Source organism: Amblyomma maculatum, chromosome 5 (assembly GCF_055883805.1).
Source record: "Amblyomma maculatum isolate TAMU_Amacu chromosome 5, ASM5588380v1, whole genome shotgun sequence".
Taxonomy (NCBI): domain Eukaryota; kingdom Metazoa; phylum Arthropoda; class Arachnida; order Ixodida; family Ixodidae; genus Amblyomma; species Amblyomma maculatum.
In genome coordinates, this window is record NC_139348.1 from 50,931,568 (window position 1) to 50,939,603 (window position 8,036).

Below are 8,036 nucleotides of genomic sequence, written 5' to 3' on the forward strand. Positions count from 1 at the left end.
AATGATGCGCAAAGCAGGATAGCAGCCGATTTCCCTCTCTTCCTCTTTATTTCCCTTTCCTCGTGCGTTCGAATTACTGCAGAGCCTCCTCCGATGGAGTCAGACTTTAAGCACTGAAGGATGGTATGTACAAGGACGGGATAAATGTTGCAAGTGGCATGGCCAGAACACTCGAGCGGCAGCGCGCGCTTCGGATCCTGCTATGCGAGTGATAACAAAAAGCAAACAGGGGAGCCCGAATGCATTTCTGCAGTTCTACCAGCAACAATTAAAGCTGGGGGAAATATGCCGCGGCAGTCGGCGCCTTGCACAGAGAAAGGAGAAAAGAAGGCAACATTTGGTGAGCGAAGGCTCGCGGTCTGCCTATGCGACGCAGCCTAACGCAGACAAATTAGGAGCGCCGTTTAGGGGAGCTTTTCCAATAACCAGTGGCATTGCCTGAAGATTGGCCCTCGACTAATGTCGACAGGAAGAACACGTCGTCACTGCCAGACAAAGAATGGTCATTGTATTTTTTCAGCAACTCGTTGGGAACGGACAAGCTTATTCTGCTCTCCGCTGTCGGCATCCATAAAAGGGAAAATGGGACGCTTTCTGGCTTCTAAGATGCTTTGCAGCGCAGACACGCATCGCGGGGCCGATTGCCTTCCCTCTTATCCGTCTACGCTGCCAGAGAAAGTGCTGGCAGCGAAAACATATCGACGGGGTCATCTGGCGAAAAATATCCATCGTTAAAGGCGGTGCAGGGGCCCCCTCCCCATGATTGACGGTAAAGGGATGCCGCCGCTCGCCTCAATTGCCGCCCTTTTTTTTTTCCGCATATACCGAAGTTGTCGGCGCCCCCTGTGTACTGTGTGGATGCGCGTGCATTCGCTGCCGGCTAATTCTCAGCGACATTTCTGTCTTTACAACGCCCATTGTTGATTTCCTCTCTTTGACGGTTCGGTGACCCTTCCGGACTCCCTTCACCACCGTTGTCATTAAATGCTTCCCTCTCTTCGTCTAAGGACGAACTGAAACGTACGTACGCCTGCGCGGCAAACAAACGGGAGGCAGTGCTTACGGTAAAACCTCAGGTCGCGCCGCGTACGTCTCCCCCCCCCCCCCCCCCCCACCGGGGGCAACGCACTCCATTTTTCACGACACCGCCATGGCGCCACTTGCGAACGCCCTTTTCACGCCCATAGCCTTCGTATTTTGCTATTGCTGTATTGCTGCACATGCACAAAGACGATCCACATCAGAAAATGTTTTCGAGCTTACCGCGAGCATATTCTAGAACACTATGCCGCGAGTAAACTGCCTCAAGAGACAAACGAGGAAACGTGAATGTTTCACGGTGGAAGTGAAGCTGAGTTTGTAATACCTGTTTCGCTGGCCTCGGTCCTGATTGCAGTATATATAGCTGCAATGAAACAATTATATGTTGCGTGTAGCAAAAGTAAACGGGACGTATTGCGGAGAAAGAAATGTTTATCGATGCAGTAATGCAAGCCAATCATATGAAAGTATCCAAAGGCGTATACATGATGTCTGCATTGGTAACAATATGAATGATCAGATGGTAGACGTAGAGCTACAATATTTTTTCCCGAGAACTCGCCTCCACGAACTTTTGCGGTCGATGGTATTGGTATCGTTCTTTAGCATGCAAATTAACTCATTGTAAATTAGTTAATTTACATGATAAGGCAACGATACCTAGAATATGACGTTATTGATCGGTATGCCCACATTTCAAAATTATGCGATATATAGTAATGTAAATTAAAGGTTGCATGGTCACATTCTCTGATATTTTAAGGCGGCTTGACAGATTCTCGTTTTCTTTTTCTTTTTTTTTCAAGAAAGATAGCTGCGTTTGCTACGTTGCTGCATGAAGGCTGCAGGGAGCAGACGTAAACAATGTAGCTGTTCGGTGGTACGTTAACCGTTTTTATTGAAAAAGAGAACAGTACATCTCCGTCAATCGTCTGCAGTAAACACTAACATAACAATGAAAGCCCGACGTTGCCGGATTATTACTTTCGATATGATACTGCAGACCCTTTTTGTCCAAACAGGACGGATAAAATCAGAGTTGAAAAAAGAAAGTATAATATTGAATATACGCTATTATGTCACCTCTAAAGCGAAATATATACCACTGATTAAAATCTCTCTCAGAGGTCAAAATTATTGTTCAAGACATTTCTGAAATTTTCACAAATTAAAACCCTCTCTGGCAGTACATTCCAATCATTGCATGGTAGTTCTTGGAATAAAAAGCATTTGTGATGCTGGCTTTTGCGAAATGGGGAGTACATGGCGGAAGCATACGTCCCTCAATCTTTCCGTTTCATTTCAATAAACGTTCTTCCTATTCCTCCTCCCCACCCTCTTCCTCAATACAGCGCACAAACTTGGGCGCTGTGCTGAGAACGGCAGCGCCACTTTTTTCGCCACGAAGTGAGGGAGGGGGGGAAGGTGGGGGCAATCGGAACCACGCTTTGTACCCAGCCGGTCGCCGCTACCCTCCAGCTACTGTACGGCCTGTTTCCTCCTCCCCCTCGTCCTCTTCCTCCGCGCGTGGGAGTTCTTTGTCGCACCGGGTAAAAACGAAGAACATGTAGTGGCATAGCCTCCGAAGTCTCAGTCCGCAACGTTCGTCCGCTACGAGTCTTGTAACGCAGTTGTAAGTTTTGAACTTTCCTTGCAGTCCTGACATATGTTTGTTCAGAACTTTGTATGCCACTTCATTCTTGTAACCGTCTTGAATCTAATTCTCAGCAATTTTTTGTTCATTATTGTTTATATACCTCTCTTGCTTTAATACGTAAATAATATTTAATTTTACGTAATATACTAAGCAAGGAAATGTCTTCACCAACGCACGCGTATGTTCGCTACGACGACGGCGGAAAAGCTATCGTGAGTGTGTCACTGATCAGAGATTATAAGCCGGAGAGCATGACAGACTTGAAGAAGAATGTCAGCGCATATTGGCGATCAGACCTTCGACCTGGCGAGGAGGGCTACTACACTGCCGATGTTCTAGAGCTAGGAGGTGAGTACAAATTGTTTCGCATTCTGCAGGATGCCTTTAATGCGCATGCCGATTGTTTTTTTCTCCCATTTTTGTTTCAAATTTGTCTCTTTGAGAGAAAGTTAGAACGCCCATGAACTTCGCATCTATATCAGCGCACCACATCACGCAACAACGAATTGACTTTGTAAAAATAGTTATTCGACACGATGGCATTGAGGCATACGCCAATGAAAATCGCAGTGAAGTTCGTGCTTCTGAATTCCCTTCAGGATTGGAGTACCACTTTTTCTTCAGGGAAGCCAAGCAAGCAAAGTTCTCCGGTAATGCAAGATAAACGTTTGGGCAAGTTTGTTTGCGTTCTTAGCCGCGTAAAAAGAATGGGAGCATGTGAGGAAAGGACAGACGACCGCATTACATATTCGATCTCTCGCTCTTTAGTTGGCAGGTGTAGATGAGCGATCGGTATTCGATCGCTCACGTACACCTTCCAACTAAAGATCGGGCGCTCAAACAGCCTGAGGCTTAAAACAAAACCTTATCGTGCATTCTAATTGTCTTTAACTCCATAGATTGTCATAAACAAATGCAGAATAAAGTGCGCCGTTCGAGTGCTTTTGGCGAGTGTGAACAACTGTACGACCTTTTGCAGCTTCTTTGTGATCTCTCGCCTAGTTTTTCGGCATGCGCGGCATAAGCTGCAGGCATTCAAGTATAATTCTAAGCACATTATCCGTTCAGCCCTTAACAAAACCAACATAGAGTGCTTGCCCTGTGCACACTGGTGGTTATATTCTGATGCCGCAGTCTCGAAAGCTGACCTTGTGCACCGGCTCACGAAAAAAAGTATCGCAGTTCCGGACGCCATATTCGATGGACAGTACGAGGGAACCGTGGCCACAAAGGTATTAACACTTTTTTGAGACCGATACAACTGCTGTTAGAGGCGACTGTCAAGGTTCAGTATACGCTAGATCATTTAGTAGGTGAACGCAATATGAAGCATGTTGTTGACCACTATATGTAGAAAATGTCCCAAAGGTCATTCCTGGCCCTCATTATTTTTCTCTAACACTGTGTATTCAGTATGAAAGCATTGAACAAGGGTTGAGTTCGTCTCAGTTCGCACGCTGCCCAGACGAAGACGAGTCCCCTTGCTGCCGAAACGTTGGCTCTACTTGCGAACAGAGGCTGCCCCTACACCCTCGTTCAGTGCTCGTTCATACTGTGTAGCCGTATCCTTTCTCTTGTTCTACCTGGATATTCTTTATTTAGAATTCATAAAATTCAGAAATATTAAAGGCACAAATCTGCCGGACCTTTAATACTTAATTATACGCCATCGATAAACTAGAGTGCGCATGCCACTGTCTTTTTTTCTTGACGGCGCCAACACTGGCAACAACCCCCGCCTTCACAACAGTTTAAATACAAAAGCGACTGTCAGATTTGGCTGGAGTGTACGGCCTAATTCTCCTTAAACTCTTGACTGGAATTCTCATTTTCATATTTGCGCTATGCGGACACATGGTTCAGAAGCGTCACCGTTCGTTCTGAAACGCACCAGAAGGAAATATGATGGTACAAAGATCGCACGCATGCGTGGTTCATTGGCAGCGCAAAGCCATACAATACGACCATTTTAAGTTTCAATGTAGGATCGCCAGTGATGGGGTTATATTTCTTGTGAAGTTTTGAATGACCAAAGTGACCGATTCGCTAAAGAAAAAAAAAAGGCGGACGTTGAAGTTACGCCTTAAATGTAAATGCAATAGCGCCTTTAACACGGCCTTTATTCCACGAACGTTTTTCGTATATGGGTCATTCCATGCCAAACGTACGGAACTTTGCGCTCGGCCCCTCAGGTCTTGTGATAAAATTTGGGGTTCTTTAGTGAAACGGCTAAAGTAATTGCCCTTAATAATTTTGGCAAAAAAGATATCTGGTCATGTGACAGCCCTACGAATTTCTGAGTGCAAAAGTTGGTGTTAATAAATTATTTACAAAACCTCAAATCTACTTCTGAACATGTTTACTTGGAATCGGGAGCAGTTAGGGATAAGAGTAGATGGGGAATGCCTAAGTAATCTTCAATATGCTGATGACATTGCCTTGCTAAGTAACTCAGGGATGAACTGCAAAGAATGATTGATGACCTAGACAGGAAAAGTAGAAAGGTAGGCTTGAAAATCAATATGCAGAAGACTAAGGTAATGTTCAACAGCCTCGGAAAGGAACAGCAGTTTACATTAGGTAGCGAAGCACTGGAAGTAGGCGAATATGTCTACTTAGGACAGGTAGTAACCGCAGATCCGGACAATGAAAGGGAAATAACACGGATAATAAGAATGGTATGGAGCGCATTTTGCTAGCACTCGCAGGTTATGACTAGCAGCTTACCGGTACCGCTTAAGAGGAAATTATACAACAGTTGCATCTTACCTGTACTTACTTATGGGGATGAAACGTGGAGGCTAACCAAGAGGGTTCTACTTAAGTTGAGGACAACGCAGAGGGCTACGGAACGAAAAATGGTAGGGGTAACATTAGGAGATAGGAGGCGTGCAGAGTGGGTCAGAGAAATAACTCAAGTTACCGACATTCTAGTGGAAATTAAGAAGGCATTGGCAGGACATGTAGTGCGAAGAGAGGATAACCGATGGTCGCTTAGGGTAACAAACTGGATTCCAAGGGAAGGAAAGCGTAGCAGGGGGCGGCAGAAAGTTAGGTGGGCGGATGAGGTTAAGAAGTTCGTAGGGGTCAAGTGGATGCAGTTAGCACAGAACCGGGTTAATTGGAGAAATATGGGAAAGGCCTTCGCCCTGCAGTGGGTATAGTGAGGCTGATGATGGTGACGTTTTACAGATAATATGTATGCATTGCGGTTTTTAGCAGCGCAATATATAAATTTGTAGTACAGAGTTTTTCTGTTGTTTTCATCATAATTTTCTTCCACTAAACACCGCTTTTACAGCTTTTTTTTTAAATCTATTTCGCGGTATTTGCGAGCAACCGCATATTTTTCTCCGCTTCTCTATAATAACATATATGCTATCTCATTAAATGTTTTTAGCTATATATATATATGAGTATATATATTACACTGCAATATGTATACTACAAAAATAAATCTCAGACTGAGAAAAAAGTGTTATGCTCCGTTTTCGGGCGTAAGGCTTGTACTGAGACGTTCCTAATAAAAATATAAACAATAGCTCAGTTCATAGCTACCTTCACTGAAAGTTTGCTCAACGATTTTTATCGGAGCTTTTTTTGCTCCAAGCGAGAATAAACATATTTGAAGTTCAGCGTCGCGCCCCGGGCCATGGTTGACTGCACTGCAGAACACGCCCGTTATGCTGCGTTTGCACGACCGTCAAGTGATTTCCCCCGCCCTCCCTTTCAGCCAGAACCGATGTAATTCGCTTTGCTCTCAGATTTTGTACCGGGGCTTGTGCACTTAATAAAGCATGCAATGCTTTGAATAACATGAGTCAATATAATACTCTCGAGGGTATTTTGGGCGTTCTTTTTTTTTGCTCTAGTTGACGGTAAGATATGTCTTTCAGCGCGCTTCGCGGGCAGCGAATGACTATGCGGAACCGGCGAAAGTATGACGAGTAGTGAGGTAGCCGGGACAGCAATGGCCCTGAGTGCACCCAGATCCTTGGTTTCATCGGAGCTGAGCTTTATTTTTTTTTTTCGCTTAAAGAAAAAAAATAGGCTACGTAAAAATCTGTGCTATCAATACAGCCACAATTGATATTTTTACTAGGAACGCCTCTCTATGAAATTTTTGCCCAAAAACGCGGTACGATGCACTCTTTTTTCCGTCAGATTTTTTTTTTTCGAAAACATGCGTTAAGAGTTGAAACCACTTAATGAGATGGCAAACATTATACAGAAGTGGTGTAACATGTGATGCTGCTCTCTAACATCGGGAAGGAGTATAAAAAGAACTGCAATAGTACGGTGTTATGGGGGAAAATAATGAAGCAAAACAACACAAAAGCTTTGCGCTAAGAAACTGTTTGCTGTGCGAATAGAAACTGGAATGCATATTTACTATCTGTGAAACTTTTTCAAGCTCAAAACAAAATATTTGATTTTTGTTTTGTACATTTTTAAACGAGATCAATTTATGCTTTCATCTGAGAATTCGAAGTGGTGTCACATGACTAGGAAGTTTTAATCTCCAAAGTTATCTACGGGAATTAATTTAACCTGTCCAATAAAGGGTCACAAATTTTATGGACAAGAACCGAGGGGGTTGATCGTAAACATGCGTTCACCATGAAATGATTCATATCTGTCTAGTTTAAGTTGATTATTTGTGGCGGAAGAACACACAGAGTCTAATGTCTCTGTGAACATCTATACTTTCAATTAATGACGTATGTACAATGGGAGACACACATAAGTCGTCGGTTCGAATTCCCAAGCCAGCCTCCAAATTGACAAATAGATGGATGCTAAATTGAATGCGAAATGGCATCACAACCCTTATACGCTGCACAAAATATGGTTGCATCGCTAATTTGGTATACGAGATCGTGTGCGTATAACAGAGCAGCCACCCCGACAACACCGACGTCGGCTTTCGTGCAGCAAGAGAGCCTTACGCTATCAGAAAAGGAGGGGCCGTACTTTTTGAACACGTACCTTTCCTACATTTCTGAAACTGAAACGGAAGGCCTCACGTCAGTTGCGAAACTTCCATAGGACCCATGTATAAAAAAATCCCGAGAGCACTTCAGAATCTACCATGCCGAAATGTGAAAGCCTGAGCATTGCTGCTGCACGCGGTAAATACGTTCGCTCTCCATGTAATTATCAACTAAACGCACCGTCACTACCATCGCTACTATCAATATTATCACTAATTCCAACGTCATGTGACTCATCTCAACACTATAGAAGGAGAATTGCGACGCATCTCTCACAATTCCGTGCGTGGCGCAGCTGGTTGATGATGAGTAGGATAGAGGTTCGATTCCCGGTAGAGACCGGA